Source organism: Hyperolius riggenbachi, chromosome 3, assembly GCF_040937935.1.
Source record: "Hyperolius riggenbachi isolate aHypRig1 chromosome 3, aHypRig1.pri, whole genome shotgun sequence".
NCBI classification, from domain to species: domain Eukaryota; kingdom Metazoa; phylum Chordata; class Amphibia; order Anura; family Hyperoliidae; genus Hyperolius; species Hyperolius riggenbachi.
Window position 1 is genome coordinate 63125516 of NC_090648.1, and position 16688 is coordinate 63142203.

A 16688-nucleotide genomic window follows, 5' to 3' on the forward strand; every position below is an offset into this window, starting at 1 on the left:
CGCAGTTTAATTCTGTACGGATTGTGCATGCGCAGAATGCTACGGCTACGGAAGCGTGTACGAGGAGGTGCATGGCCGGGGCTGCGCATGCACAGTAGACTGCGATTCCTGCAATGTTTGGAGGGATAGTGGCGTACTGGAGGGGACTGGAAGGACTGCATGGAACTTGATAGACTGCGGGAGACTGGAAGAAGCACCGGTAAAACTTCCCCCTCCGGTATTATTTAACCTCCTTGCCGGTTATCCCGAGCTCAGCTCGGGGTAACCTGCGCAGGAGGATTTCTTAGGCCCCGCTGGGCCGATTTGCATAATTTTTTTTTTCCTACACGCAGCTAGCACTTTGCTAGCTGCGTGTAGTTTGCGATCACCGCCGCTCGCCGCTACCCGCCGCGCCGAGGCGCCCCCACCCCCCCCGCCCCAGACCCCTGCGCAGCCTGGCCAATCAGTGCCAGGCAGTGCTGAGGGGCGGATCGGGATTCCCTTTGACGTTGGTGACGTCATCCCGACCCGTCGCCATGGTGACCGGGGAAGCCCTGCAGGAAATCCCGTTCTGAACGGGATTTCCTGCTTACTCTGATCGCTGAAGGCGATCGGAGTGGGTGGGGGGATGCCGCAGCTCAGCGGCTATCATATAGCGAGCCCTGGGCTCGCTACATGATTTAAAAAAAATTTTTTTAAAAAGTTCTGCGCTGCCTCCTTGCCGGATTAATTAGACCGGCAAGGAGGTTAAAGAGACACTGAAGCGGGAAAAAAAAATGTAGTAGCAGAGACATGTCTAATATTGTTTCCAGTACAGGAAGAGTTAAAGGGGAACTGAAGAGAGAGGTATATGGAGGCTGTCATGTTTATTTCCTTTTAGACAATACCAGTTGCCTGGCAGCCCTGCTGATCCTCTGCCTCTAATACTATTAGTCATAGCCCCTGAACAAGTATGCAGCAGATCAGGTGTTTCAGTGGTTCAGACTTATAAGTCTGATCTGACAAGACTAGCTGCATGCTTGTTTCTGGTTTTAATCAGATACTACTGCAGAGAAATAGACCAGCAGGGCTGCCAGGCAACTGGTATTGATTAAAAGGAAATAAACAGGACAGCCTCCATATACCTCTCTCTTCAGTTCCCCTTTAAGAAACTCCAGTTGTTATCTATGCAAAAGAGCCATTGAGCTCCATGACTTTGAAAGTCGCAGAGAGCTCTGTCTTCTGAAGCTTGTTATCTCAACTGTCTGTAACTGTATTTTCTTTTTCTTTCCAGAGGGCAGTTCATAAGTTCAGTGGCCTGCTCTGTAAAATAATTTAGAATGCTGAGTAGTGTGTAAACTGCAAATATTAGAGAATGATGCAATGTTATAAAAAAAACCACTATATAACTGAAAATAAAAATATGAGAATATTTTCTTTGCTACTAATTTTCTAGTAATTATCCGTACTACATAACCAATTCATTATATCATATTTTTTTTCCACCTCAGTGTCTCTTTAAAGGATACCCGAGGTGACATGTTGAGATAGACATGGGTATGTACAGTGCCTAGCACACAAATAACTATGCTATGTTGCTTTTTTTTTTTCTTTCTCTGCCTGAAAGAGTTAAATATCAGGTATGTCAGTGGCTCACTCAGTACTGACAGGAAGTGACTACAGTGTTGCCCTCACTGACAAGAAATTCCAAATATAAAACACTTTCCTAGCAGAAAATGGCTTCTGAGAGCAGGAAAGAAATAAAAAGGGTCAATAGGTCATAGATTTTAGCTCTGGTATACTTCAATGAATGTGTCATTGAGCAAAAACAATAAAACAGTTAAAACTTAAAAAGTAGATTTAAACATAAAATAAAACTGTAGAATATCTTAAAAAGTCATTTTTGGAAGAAGGATGATAGATACAGTCGTTTATTTCATTCGTTTATTTTTGCCTCGGGTGTCCTTTAACTGTGTATAATGCTTATCTCATAGAATCAGGAAACTGTTTGTGTCAGGTTCACGGTTATGTCCTGGTAGCAGAACAAGGCTCACTCTGGTACTGAGCTTTCCCTATTTCCCTTCAGGGAAGAGGCCAACATCGCTTTCTTCCTCACCACAGAGCCAAGATCAATAAACAAGAACAGGGAGGTTCAGATGTGCCTGCGTGCACAGTAGCTGCAGAACCGGCAGGACAACCTATGAATAGAGTGTTGCACAATTATAAAGATGTGCTGTATGGAAGGAGGCGGAGAGGTCATGAGTACTTTCATCAAGCTCAGTCCGATCAAGTAAGAAGAAAAGTCATTGCGAGGTTGACCTTTAACCTCTTCCAGACATAAGTAATTGAAATCTATGTCCTGCTTCCTGCCACTTATCCCTGCTAGGGTGTAGATTTGAATTATTAGCTGCTGCACGGTCCCATCGCTCTGGCGCCACTCCATTTCGCTACCTGAGCAGTCTAGTGACAGCTGAGCACCGTATGCCAGTCAGGAGCTGATTTCATTGGCTGCTGACCCCGTGATCCCTGTGAGCCAATCACAGTGATCACAGATAGAATTCTTGCAAAAATAGGGGCTCTGGTCCTTAAGGGCTGGTTCTAGCTGCAGGGGGCCGATAGAAGCCCCAGGTAAGTGGCAGTTTTTGTTTTTTTTTAAAGTGCAAGAGAACCCCTTTAAAATCTCTAGCGTTTAAAAAGCTCTTGTGGTGTGCACCAGTCTTCTCACTGTCTCTTGTTTGTTTAAGGTTTTACTGCAGAGCTAATGAACCTTTAAACTTTCCTGCTCTGTTTCAAAGTTTAAAATACAGAGTATGGTTTGTAAACTGAATAGATTAGAGAATGATTCAATGTTATTAAAAAATAGAAAAGCTATATACATTGCTGCCCATAACTATTCATATCCCTGGTAAATGTTGACTTAAAGCTACTTTTATTTAACCAGCAAGTAATTTTTTCATGGGACCTGGGTGTCTCCCAAGAGTTAGTAAGACAATGTACAAGAGGTATTATTGTGGGGGGAAAAAAAAACATTTCTCAGCTTTTATTTACACTTGAGCAAAAAGAGTCCAGTCCGAAATTATTCATACCCATCACAAACTGTCACCGTCTGTGGGAAAATCCAAAGTTCTAAACCATTCCAAATAGCCCTAGCTGTTCTAAAGCATCCTAATTACCCTGATTAATTGGGAACAGCTGTTTTAATCAACTCAACTGGTGAAAAGCAGCAGCTCTATGCAGTTGGTTTGTGGACAGTCATGGCTAAGACAAAGGAGCTCAGTGAGGACTTTCGGCTGCGCATTGTGCCTGCTCACAAGTCAGAAAAGGACAACAAGGCTATTTCTAAATGTTTTCAAGTTCCAGTGGCTACAGTGCAAAGTATTATTAAAAAATACAAGATGTTCCACACTGGAAAATCTCAGAGGACGTGGTCGGAAGCCAAAAGTGACACCTGTTTTGGCCAGGAGGATAGTGAGAGAGGTGAAAAAGAATCCAAGGATCATCACCAAGGCCATCCTGGTGAATCTGGGCTCTGCTGGTGGCAATGTCTCAAGGCAGACAACCCAACGGACACTGCACACTGCTGGGTTTCATGGATGCAGACCAAGGAGGATGCCACTTTTCCAGATAAAAACACACAAAAGCTTGCTTGGTCTTTGCAAAAGCTCATCTGGACAAAGAAGACTTCTGGTCTTCTGTGTAAGGCCCGGTTCACACCTGCGGTGTTTTGTAGAGCCGGTCATACGGATCCGGCCATCAGGATCAGGTAAAACTGTCAGATTTTACATCCAGTGTGCAGTATACTGTCAGTTTTCTATTTGTTCCTAGGTAGCTGCAAAACCTTCCGTTTCCATTCTGCTGAGCGCATTTTTTTTGCTCGTTCAGTGGAACGGACAACAGAACCATACGGCCAGTTCCGTTGGCAAATGATAATGTCCACCGAGCCTTATGGTCAGATGAAACAAACATTTAATTGTTTGGTTACAATGATGTTTTCTTAATTTGGCGTAAAAAAGGAGAAGCCTTCAACCCAAATAACACCATCCCCGCTGTCAAACATGGTGGTGGGAACTTAATGCTTTGGGGGTGTTTTTCAGCCAATGAACCAGGGAACCTAATCACAGTAAATGGCACCATGAAAAAAGAGCAATACATGAGGATTCTCAACGACATCATTAGGCAGTCTGCAGAGAAACTTGGCCTTGGGCACCAGTGGACATTTCAGTATGAGCATGACAATGACTCAAAACATACAGCAAAAGTGATGAAGTGGTTAGAAATGGTTAGCAGACAACAACATTAACATTTTGGAGTGGCCCATCCAGAGTCCTGACTTGAATCCAATTGAGAATCTGTGGAGGGAGCTAAAGATCAGGGTGATGGCAAGAAGACCCTCCAACCTGAAAGATTTGGAGCTCATTGCTAAAGATGAATGGGCACAAATACCTGTGGAGACATGCAAAAAGCTGGTCTGCAAAAGAAGCGTTTCATTGCTGTAATAGCCAATAAAGCTTTTCTATTGATTATTGAGAAGGGTATGAATAATTTTGGACTGGACTCTTTTTGTTCAAATGTAAATAAAAGCCCAATTTTTTTTTTAATACAATAATGCCTCTTGTCAGGGCCGAGCCTGGGCGGGTGCTGCGGGTGCATTGCACCCAGGCGCCTGTCTCTGACAGGCGCCGCCCGGCCGCCGCTCACCCCCTCTGGCCACGGCTCCCTTCCTCCCTGTGGCCGACGCTCCCTCCCTCCCTCTAGCCGCCGCGTCACTGCTCAGACCTTGATCAGGCGGCGACCAGTCGTGCGGGCGCTAGGACCTAGCACACCGCACTGATATGCGGAAGTGACATCACTTCCGCATATAGAGCGGGTGCATCCGCTCGTACTGGTCGGGTTGCCGCTGATCCTGAGGTCTGCAAGGTGAGGGGGGAGTGGCAGCGGCTAGAGGGGGGAGCTCCCTGTCACTCACTCCCTAAAGGGGCTCCCTGTCACTCACTGCCTAAAGGGGCTCCCTGTCACTCACTACTCAAACGGGCTCCCTGTCGCTCACTACTCAAACGGGCTCCCTGTCACTCACTACTCAAACGGGCTCCCTGTCACTAACTGCCTAAAGGGGCTCCCTGTCACTCACTACTCAAACGGGCTCCCTGTCACTCACTGCCTAAAGGGGCTCCCTGTCAATCACTACTCAAACGGGCTCCCTGTCACTCACTACTCAAACGGGCTCCCTGTCACTCACTACTCAAACGGGCTCCCTGTCACTCACTGCCTAAAGGGGCTCCCTGTCACTCGCTACTCAAATGGGCTCCCTGTCACTCACTGCCTAAAGGGGCTCCCTGTCACTCACTACTCAAACGGGCTCCCTGTCACTCACTGCCTAAAGGGGCTCCCTGTCACTCACTGCCTAAAGGGGCTCCCTGTCACTCACTACTCAAACGGGCTCCCTGTCACTCACTACTCAAACGGGCTCCCTGTCACTCACTGCCTAAAGGGGCTCCCTGTCACTCACTACTCAAACGGGCTCCCTGTCACTCACTACTCAAACGGGCTCCCTGTCACTCACTGCCTAAAGGGGCTCCCTGTCACTTACTACTCAAACGGGCTCCCTGTCACTCACTACTCAAACGGCTCCCTGTCACTCACTACTCAAACGGGCTCCCTGTCACTCACTGCCTAAAGGGGCTCCCTGTCACTCACTGCTTAAAGGGGCTCCCTGTCACTCACTGCCTAAAGGGGCTCACTGTCACTCACTGCCTAAAGGGGCTCCCTGTCACTCACTGCCTAAAGGGGCTCCCTGTCACTCGCTGCCTAAAGGGGCTCCCTGTCACTCACTGCCTAAAGGGGCTCCCTGTCACTCACTGCCTAAAGAGGCTCCCTGTCACTCACTGCCTAAAGAGGCTCCCTGTCACTCACTGCCTAAAGGGGCTCCCTGTCACTCACTGCCTAATGGGGCTCCCTGTCACTCACTGCCTAAAGGGGGTCCAGGCTGGCTACATATACTGGGGACACTGGCTGTTTGTCATTATGTGCATTTACTGGTGAAAAGCTGTCTCTTATTATGTGCATGTACTGGTGAAAAGCGGTTTCTTATTATGTGCATTTACTGGTGAAAAGTGGTCTCATATTATGTGCATTTACTGGTGAAAAGCGGTCTCTTATTATGTGCATTTACTGGGGAAAACCTGTCTCTCATTATGTGCATTTACTGATGAAAGGCTGTCTGTCATTATGTGCATTTACTGATGAAAGACTGTCTGTCATTATGTGCATTTACTGATGAAAGGCTGTCTCTTATATGCATTTAGTGGGGAAATTTTGTCAGTAAAAATAATCTTTTGTCAGTAAAAAATAACGTGAAAGGTTGGCAACACTGGCAGGCTGCGCGGTGCAACGGGAAAGATACAGGCAGCCCACCTCACGTTTGGGCTTGGCGGGGGGAGGAGCCGAAGACAGCGAGCGAGAGTAGGGTGGCCGCAGGCAGCCATAAATACGCAGTGTGTGACTGCGTCGCACTCGCAGAGTCTCTCAACCTGAGTCAGTCCAGAGACTAGCAGACTGGCAGGCACCTAAAGCCAGCCAGGAGCAAGCCCATGGAAGAGGGGTAGGAGTGGGATATCACATGCATGCGTAAAGAGGTGGAAGGTGTGAGTGTGATTAGGCAGGACATGGGTGTGGTTATGTGGTTGGGCGCGGTTAATTTAACCACTCCCATAGGCGCCAGAGAAAATCTTGCACCCAGGTGCCAGGCACCCCAGGCTCACCCCTGCCTCTTGTACATCGTCGTATTATCTTTTGGGAGGCACCTATGTAATTTCCCATCAAAAAAATTACTTGCTGGTTGAATAAGGCTACTTACACACCAGGACGTTGCGTTTAGGGGACGTTATAGGGCACATAACGTGCCCCTAACGCAACGCCTGGTGGTGTTGGAGCAGGACGCTACCAAGAGCCGTGTTACAAGCAGCTCTTGGTGCGCCTGCTCTGTCGGTGGCGCTGCGGAGACCATGTGAGCGGAGCTCTCCGCATCACGTGGTCCCGCCAGCCAATCAGCGGCCGCTCCAAAGAGTAAACACTGCAAGTGCAGTGAATATAAAGTAGCCATGTGCCTGGCTACGTAGCGGCCTCTCCCTGCCTTCTCTCCGCCCCTAAAATAAAAAAAAACACCCGTACTGAGCATGTGCAAACAGTCTAACGCGGCTTAGCCGCGTATAAGTACTGCATGCTGTACGTTGCTTTTGACGTGAAGCGTTACTGTGTAACGCAACGTGGGCACTGTGAACAGCCCATTGATTTATCATTGCTGTGCTGTGGGGGTGCGTTACAGGCTGCTCTAACGTGCGCCTGTAACGTCCCACTGTGAAAGCAGCCTAAAAGTAACTAGTAGTAGTCAAAATTTGCCCGGGGTATAAATAAATATGGGCAGAGATGTACATCTGTAGGTAACTTTTCTTCAATAATAGCACCATCATTTGGACAATCTGCTCTGCTCAAAATAATATGAGTTTGATTTATGATGTTTACATTTGATTACTACCATTGCTGCACTAGTTAGCCTTAATTTTATCACCTGAGTTAGGCAAAAAATATCTAAAGCTCACAATTCAAACATCTATTTTCTTCACCCAAATGCTCCCTACCAGCTAGTCAAAGTTTTATATATACCTGGGGCTTCCTCCAGCCCCCTCCGCATGGATCGCTCCCACTCTGCCATCCTCAGCCTTGTCTAGCTCCGGTACTGGGTCCTGTAACTTCAGCCAGTTGCTGCCAGTCTGAGCATGTGCAGTGCGTGCTCTCCGGCGGAGAATAGTACTGTGCAGGCACCGTACTATTTTCCGCCAGAGAGAGCACACTGCACATGCTCAGACTGGCCGAAGTTAGGGGATACAGTACCGAAGCTGGAGAAGACTGAAGATGGCAGCGTGGGAGCGATCTGTGCAGATGGGGCTGGAGGAAGCCCCAGGTATGTATAAAACTTTGACTATTGTTCATCTCTGGTACACCCTTAAAATTGATTAGGAAATCACAGGCGATATCCAATATTGCATATTGTGTGTGGGCCTTTGCCTAAAAATCCTGCTGCAGGCATCCTGGTGATGATGAGATGACTAGTGATCCGCATCCCAACTTTTTGAGATGAGAAAGAGGGACAATTAAGACCACGCCCCCGTCACACCCCTAGTCACGCATACCATAAAGATTTCATAAGAAAAATATGTTGTTTCATAATTCAAACCACACCGGTCCTTTCTATCCTGGTTCATGTTACTTCATATTAAAATTTTAAAATTAGTAATATATCAATTTAAAGTATGGGGGGGGGGAAAGTTTAGAGTCAAACAAACACATTTTAAGTAGAGAAATATATATATATATTTACATAAAAAGGGGACAAAATCTTGAAAGAGGGACAAATGAGGAGTAAAGAGGGACAGGGCTTCCAAAGAGGGACTGTCCCTCCAAAAGAGGGACAGTTGGGAGCTATGCTACATAGGAAGGAGTCTATCCCTCTTTACTATGTCAAAAAGTTAGGAGTTGTGTCACAGCTATGCTCTAAAAATTATTACATTATTAGGACACGCAAATTTAAAACCGATACAATAAGCAACCTTATCGAGGAAAAAAAACGATTCTGTCACACGTAGAAATTTAAAGACAGGCTTTTCAAATTAGCTGATGCTCTGCAGATGTCGCTGCCGCAGCACCGACCATATACAGTCCTCTGCGGCCGCTCACAGGCTTGAAAGCACCGCCCCTTTCAGATGCAGATTCGCCTGTGCGTGTCACGTGACGTCCTCACGCAGTGAGCAATATGGCGGCGTCCTTGTGAACACGCTGAGTTGAGAGATTGATGAGTAAATGGTGATCGTGTTGGGTAAGATCGGTGCGCTGCAGTTATTTCCAGTATGGAAGAGAGGTTGCACAGAGTTGTGCTTGTCTGGCTGGATGATGGGGGAGGGGGGTTAGTCTAGTCTAGTTGAGGTGACCCTCTGATAAAACTCGTAGACAACTGCTGTGGCTACAACGAAACAGCCTACATCGTCGAACCAACCTACATTCCCATGAACTGACGCTCCCTGCAAGAAATCCCAGCAAACTGCCCAGCAAGTATACAGATGGTAGACCACAAATGTAATCCCCGAACTGTGACACCTGAACTCAGAACTTCCCCTTTGCTCTAAAAGATAAGCAACAGCATAATGACATTTAAATAAAAACATTACTTTATTACAGTTGATACAAATTCTGCAATAAATCTGCAGTGCGTCTGCTTCCTGCTGTCATGGAAGCAGACAGAGTTAACATCCTGTGTTTACAAATTAGCTACTCTGCTTAGGCAGCTAGCTGAGAGATCAAATTACAGTGGTGATTCACAAATGAGAGGGAATTAGACAGGCTAAACTCTGTAAATACATACAGGGTGCATTTCTCTTTGTTTACCTTCTTTCCTGTGCAAGAATTCAGGTCTACTTTAAACACTATCCATGACACCAACCAAATGTTTCATGAGCTAAGGCTGTAGCCAAAGTGAGCGGTGTTCCTAAAGCTCAGCGGCCAAGGGTTTTGGTGTGCAATGTTAGAATTTGTTAATTCAGTGGTTTATGTATTTGTGTACTTGCTGGGTGCTTTAATTTTACCAGCGGCAAATATATTGCAGGGGGTGGCAATTGGAAAGGCATACATTTGAAAACTGCGCCGATAGACTTGGGCACAGAATACAGCCGGTATATGGCTGATCCTGCTTCTGCACAAGTCTGGGCCGTGTTAATTACTATTCCCCCTCCAGGCCGCCATAGATGGTGGGGGGGGGGGGGGGTGATATAATTCGGCTTCCAGCGACCGCTGGAGGCCGAATTATTGTGCAGGATTGGAGGCAGATCAGATGGGTTGGAAGAAATACATGATTACAGCAGCATGGTTACTTTTAATTGATAGTTTTTTCATATGTTGAGATGAAAGTTATCATGGTCAATTTATTGGAAATAATCTATTTGTTGTATGTTAATTCAGAGACTTTTTCTTGGTTAGTGTTTTATATGGGAAAATGAAGTGTGGGGTAAAGGTAAGCCAAAAACCCATGGTGTTCGCCACTCCTAAGGGTGCCCATACACTATTATTATTGATGTATAAAGTGCCAACATATTCCGTGGCACTGTACAAAGTAAGAAACAAACATGGGGTACATAATACAGACAATGGTGTACACCAATATACAAGATACAGAATTAGTGACAAAATACAAACATGATACAAGATACAGAATACAAAATGCAGAATTGGTAATGACACTGATAAAAGTAACAAATAAAATGTATGGTGATCTCCAAGACACAAAAGGAGAGATCCCTGTCCTTGGGTGCTTACAATCTAAAGGGAATGGGGGGGGGGGGGGGGGGGGGACAAGAGGAGGGGTAGAGTCACTATGTGACTTTCCTCTGCAGATTTGATCGCTGTGATCAAATCCGCTGAAGATAGTGGCTCCAACATGTTGCCTCTGTATCAACATTTGAGCATATTAATCAAAGCATCATATGTGTATAGGTAAAAGGAGGCATCCAAGAGACTTAGCTGCCGGGAGACTTGGGCGCAGGATACAGCCGGTATGGATTACCCTGCTGCTGCACAAGTTCCCAGCGGCGTTAATTACTATTCCCCCTCCAGGCCGCCATGGATGGTGGGGAATGATGTAATTCAGCTTTCAGCTATTGCTGGAGGCCGAATTACAGTGTTTTAAAAGTAACTTCAGCTCCGTCTTCTGACGGCGCCAAAGTTACTGACTATGTGCTGCTATAGCCATAATTCCTATTACGGCCTATGGTGGCGCCGGCTGTGCCCAAGTCTCCTGAGCTGCATTTGCGGTGTTCGAAAAGGAGAGAGGGAGGCGTGCCAGCTGGAGAGGTGACTGTTAGAGCACTTCAGTTTGCTTATACACTGCATGGGGCTCTGGTAAGGGGGGGGGGTGTCTAGGGGCCACCCAGCAGGAAACCTCATAGGGACCAGTTCTCCTATCACAGCACCCTCTACAGCAGGGGTCTCAAACTCAATTTACCTGGGGGCCGCAGGAAGCAAAGTCAGGATGAGGCTAGGCCACATAAGGAATTTCACAATCACGGCGCATCGCCGCCTCTGCCCGCCCCTCTCACTCTTCCTTCACAGAGAGGGGCGGGGAGAGGCGGCGATCCATGCGGCGATTGACGTCAGGAGGGGCAGAGCTGAAGCTGAAAGCTCTGCCCCTTCCAGGAAATGCCGGCGGATTGCCCCCTGGGCGATTTGGGTACTCTGCAGCCCTCGTTTAGCGGCGGGGATGCGGCGGATTACTTGGGAGCACTGAAGCGAACTATAAGGAAGCTTTTGCCGGCGAGGGCCACAAAATATTGTATCGAGGGCCGCAAATGGCCCGCGGGCCGTGAGTTTGAGACCCCTGCTCTACAGGAAGGAGTGTTGTAATTGGCCAAATAGTATGGGTGTAGTTTATCACAGCCTATTGGAAACCTAGCAGTTCGAGAGGGTGCAGTCCATCCAATCTAGTTAGCAAAATATCCCTATGAGGTTTCCTGCTGGGTCCCCTAAAGTAGACTAGCACAGAAAATTGATGTGCCATGTGTGCCAGTGATAGATCCCTCTCTGATTAGATGTTGATCACAGAGGGATCTATCTTTTGGACATGTTTGGAGAAGTTCTGTCAACTCCAAAATTATGGTAGTATATTTATTCAAAAAGTTCAATGCAAATATCATAGGATTTATAGTTCCTGATTCACATCCTCAAATAACAGCACTAGTCAGTTTAGGCTCTCTGCAAGCCCTTTCTCAAGCAGTAGCTTGATGTTGCTGTCACTTACAGTAGGTAGTAGAAATCTGACAGAAGCGACAGGTTTTGGACTAGTCCATCTCTTCATAGGGGATTCTCGGCAAGGCTTTTATTCTTTACAAAGATATTCCCTAAAAAGGATTTAAACAATGATGCTGGACAGCTTCCCTGCTCGCTGCACAGTTATTTGGCAGTTGGACAGAGCAACTGCCATTCACTAAGTGCTTTTGAAAATAAATAAATCCCTGAGAATCCCCCATGAAGAGATGGACTAGTCCAAAACCTGTCGCTTCTGTCAGATTTCTACTACCTACTGGAAGTGACAGCTACATAGGAGAAAATTAATTTATGGCTAATTTTACTCTGGAAAAAAGATACTTCTTATTTATATGTTTGCACATATTTCAAATTTTACAATTTTTCGCCATAGTGCCCCTTTAAGCAGCAACAGTAGCCTGGCAGCCCTGCTTATCTATTTGGCTGCAATTGTGTCTGAAAAACACCAGAAACAAGCATGCAGCTAATCTTGTCAGGTCTGACAATAATGTCAAAAACACCTAGGGCCACATGCAGTTCACTTGTTCACCTGAGTTTTCTCCCGGGTGATATTATCACAGCTTGTGAATAAAATGCCTTTTAAACCACCAGCAAGCAAACAAATACTCAAACCCTACTTTTTGGTACTTTTTTCCATGGCAAAGTGCTAAAAAGTTATTTTAAATCAAATGAAAAAATGATCTCCCAGGAGAAAACACAGGTGATAAAGTGACTTGCATATGGCCCCTGATCTGCTGCATGCTTGTTCAGGGGCTATGGCTATCAGTATTAGGGGCAGAGGATAAGCAGGATAGCCAGGCGACTGGTATTGCTTAACAGGAAATAAATATGGCAGCCCCCATACACCTCTCACTACAGTTGTCCTTTAACCTTTTGTGGACCGCTGATGGTAAATCCTACGCCGCACTTGTGGCTGTCTAAGCCTGATGCAGCGTAGGATGTACGCCACCTGCCATTTTTGCACCCGACGTGATCGTGCACACCCGAGAGGGGTGATTAAACTGTCATATGACAGCTAACCTCTCCCCTCAGTGATTAGGAGCCATTGCGATTGGCTCCTGATCACGTGATCACTACAATCGCAGGCGGATCGTAGTGATCACTATTAGAGCAGCAGCGGTAGGAGGGGAAGAAGAGGATCCACTCACCTTCCTGACGTTCCCCTAACGATCGTCGCTCCCCTCCGCTCTGGCCGGCATCTCTGCTCCCTCTGACATAAGTGTCGGGTCCCGGCTTGATGACGTCATCAAGCCGTGACCCAGAACTTAACGGCAGTGCGAGCGGGGTTGCCGGCCAGAGTGGAGAGGGTAGAGCTGCTCTTCGCTGGAGCCTGGGAGGTGAGTAAAGGCTGCTGGCAATACAAGGGACACCTGGCCACATTGGGGACACCATGCTGCCCAGCTAACAATACTGGGGATCCGGCTGCCTGGCTCCCCCCCCCCCCCCCCCCCCTGCATGTGAAAAGGCCTGGTCCTTAAAGGGGAACTGAAGTAAGAAGTATGCGGAGGCTGCCATATTTATTTCCTTTTAGTCAATAGCAGTTGCCTGGCAGCCCTGCTGGTCTATTTCTCTCCAGTAGTATCTGAATAACACCAGAAACAAGCATGCAGTTAGTCTTGTCAGATCTAACTTACGTTAAAGTCTGAAACACCTGATCTGCTGCATGCTTGTTCAGGGGCTATTGCTAATAATATTAGAGGCAGAGGATCAGCAGGGCTGCCAGGCAACTGGTATTGCTTAAAAGGAAATAAACATGGCAGCCTCCTAATACCTCTCTCTTCAGTTCCCCTTTTAAGGGGTGTTGGGAAGCCAATCCCCAAAGGGTTAAAGTGTATCCTCATCTCATTGTGGAGTGGGGTATGTATTATAGCTGATCAGTCGTCTCAAAAACACAAACTATCCCCAAGAGAAACTTGTAGAGTAGTTAATTAGATGGGAGGAACAGTTGATGTAAAACATATGGTAGTTACACAACCGGTTTACCTGAGAGGTGGTCTTCACTCAGAGGTCCCAGACATATCTGGGGCTGTCGCACTCCAATAAAGAGGAGTGGGGAAATCCAACCTTTCAAGGCACGGGAGCCCTTTTTGCCCTATAGCACATCAGTGTTCTCCCCAGCGTCTTTTAACTGGGTGCTCTACTCTAATTTTGGTGAGCACCCATCTGTCATTGGCTTGCCTCCTTATCCTCCTCCTATGCTGTAAGCAGAGTTGTGCAGAGAAGCATTGGCTCTGCATTCTCCCAGCGTGCCTCACCCGGCTACTTTTTCATGCCACCCATCTGGAAAAAAATTCTGAGAACACCACACATCTTCTGACACTCTTTGACTGTCCCGAAGAAGTGGACGTATGGTCCATGAAACGCATTGTCATGAGTTTAATAAATAGTTGTTTTTGCATTGGATCTTGAGTGGTCTCTTCGGAGGCAAGTTCACTTATTATCCTTTTAAACAGGTTTTATTGGTTTATTTCTACTGGTGTCTATTTTATGTAACTCATCACAATGGTTCCCAGAAAGAGACCTGGACCTCTTTGTATAAAGGCTGGTTCAGATCGACGTTTAGAGGCGTCGCGTTCGTTGGCTTTCAGCAGCGTTCGTGTTGCGTTTGGATGCGGTCGCGTTTTTTCTATCCCTAGGGGGACATTAGCCGTCGCGGTTAACCGCCCCTGGAAGCTACATGTAGCTTCCAGGGGCTCCTTGAACGCCAGGGAAAAATCGGGACCTGAACGCCGCGTGCGTGTAAACGCGCTTGAAAGCTTGGTACAAACGCTCCCATTCACTTAAATGGGAGCGTTTAACACCAAGCCCCGAACGCTGGCTGTAAACACTCTGCAAGCGTCCGTCTGAACCAGCCCTTAGACTGATGGCTGTTTCAGGGGAAGAATGCTGCCTTGATGTGGAAGGTGGATTCTCCTATGGCTGTGAGCTCCCATTTGGCTGACACAATGTTGATAACCCCTTCTTTTAGATTGTAAGCCTTTGGCAGGCCACCGCCCCCCAAATCACCCCCCTCTCCCCCCTGTGTCCTTCTTAATATTGCTACCCCAGCAATGACACCCTTCGCGTGGACTAACACGGACTTGATTTGCTAGGTTTCTGTAAAATGCATTTTATACCCTGATTGCCTGTATAACCTTGTGCTATGTTGTAAAACCGTTTGCTACCGCTCTGTCAGTCACCCCTTGTTACAATGTATGTATCCCTATTTATTGTCCAGCGCTGCGTAATATGTTGGCGCTTTATTAATACAATAAATAAGGATAACCTCATATGACCTGACTGACTAATATTCTGCCCCCTCATTGAAGGCAATGCCTTTGCTTCAATACCAGATGTTGACCAACAGACTTGTGCTTGCCACTGATCACATGATCATGTAACTAAACTTAATAGGCTTGAGTAGCATTTGCTATCTAAAAGGCCGCAATGCCATTCTGGCAGTGTACATGGGATTCTCGACAGATGCATGCAAGTCACAAATGTATGTATTTAAAAAAAAAAAAAAAAGAGCCCATGGTTAGCATTGTCAAAGCAGCTTTATTAAAGCTGTATTGTCACCATAAAAATCAAATTTCAACAGCAATTGGTCTGAGTGTATTAAGTGATAAAGATGCTAATCCTGCATTCAAAACTTTTTTCTGCTGTTATGGTTTTGGAGTTATCACATACTATAGAAGCACTGGCCCTAGTGCCAAACAGTGCCAAAGAGTTGAATGCTGGGAGTTCTTTTGAATGCTGGGAGATATTTTTATCTATGATATATTCATCCTCTTCCATTTATTTCCCTGCCTAGCTGCTTATCAGAAAAACCCTCTGATTACTTGTGTTTACAAGCAAGGCTGAGGTGACTCAGTGATTGGATGTGTAAATAAAAAAAAAGACTCTGGGAGGAGGGCAGCTGATGAATACACAATGAGCAAGAGAAGGAAGGGGGGAAAACAAGAGTCAGGGAGGATATGATGTCAGCATTAGCTTGGCAAGACAGCCCCTGCCTAGAATAGGATTTTCTGCTTTTCCTTTGTAAAATTCACTGGAATCATTACGTGGATAGCACAATACATCTGCTATGTAAGTAGAAGTAATATTTATCTACTTCTATATGTGTTTTTTATTTCTAGGTTAGCATACGTGTCGCTTGTTCTTTAACCTCCCTGACGTTCAATCTTTGCTGGTTTTCTGTTCAAAGAGTGGTGCAATTCATTTTCATAAAATTCAAAGGGCAACTAAAGCAAGAGGGATATGGAGGCTGCCATATTTATTTCCTTTTAACCTTCCTGGCGGTAACCCCGAACGTAGTTCGGAGTAAGCCGTGCAGGAGGTTTTCTCAGGCCCTGCTGGGCCGATTTGAATAATTTTTTTTTTTTTGCTGAACGCAGCTAGCACTTTGCTAGCTGCGTCAGCACTTCGATCGCCGCCGCCCCGCGTTTGATCGCCGCTATCCGCGTCGCAACACAGCCCCCCCCCCTAGACCCCTGCGCTGCCTGGCCTATCAGCGCCAGGCAGCGGCAAGGGGTGGATCGGGACTCCCTTAGACGTCACGACGTCGGTGACGTCATCCCGCCCCGTCGCCATGGCGACGGGGGAAGCCCTCCAGGAAATCCTGTTCTTTGAATGGGATTTCCTGATCGCCTATCGCCGGAGGCGATCGGCGGGGCTGGGGGATGCCGCTGAGCAGCGGCTATCATGTAGCGAGCCCTCGGCTCGCTACATGATATAAAAAAAAAATAAAAAAACCGGCTGCGCTGCCCCCTGGTGGTTTTTAATATACCGCCAGGAGGGTTAAGCAATACCAGTTGCGGGGCTATCCTGCTGATCCTCTACATCTAATACTTTTACTCATAAACACTGAAAAAGAATGCAGCAGATCA

General features: G+C 46.7%; 1 protein-coding gene across 1 annotated transcript in view; it reads left to right on the plus strand.

Moving 5' to 3' along the window:
• Positions 1–8743: 8743 nt before the first annotated feature.
• The window catches only part of TRMT1 (tRNA methyltransferase 1), a 60395-nt gene continuing 52450 nt past the window's right edge, over positions 8744–16688 (plus strand). The window contains exon 1 of the mRNA XM_068274208.1: positions 8744–8827. The gene's annotated coding sequence lies outside the window, so the exon portion shown is untranslated. The remainder of the gene's footprint in view (positions 8828–16688) is intronic.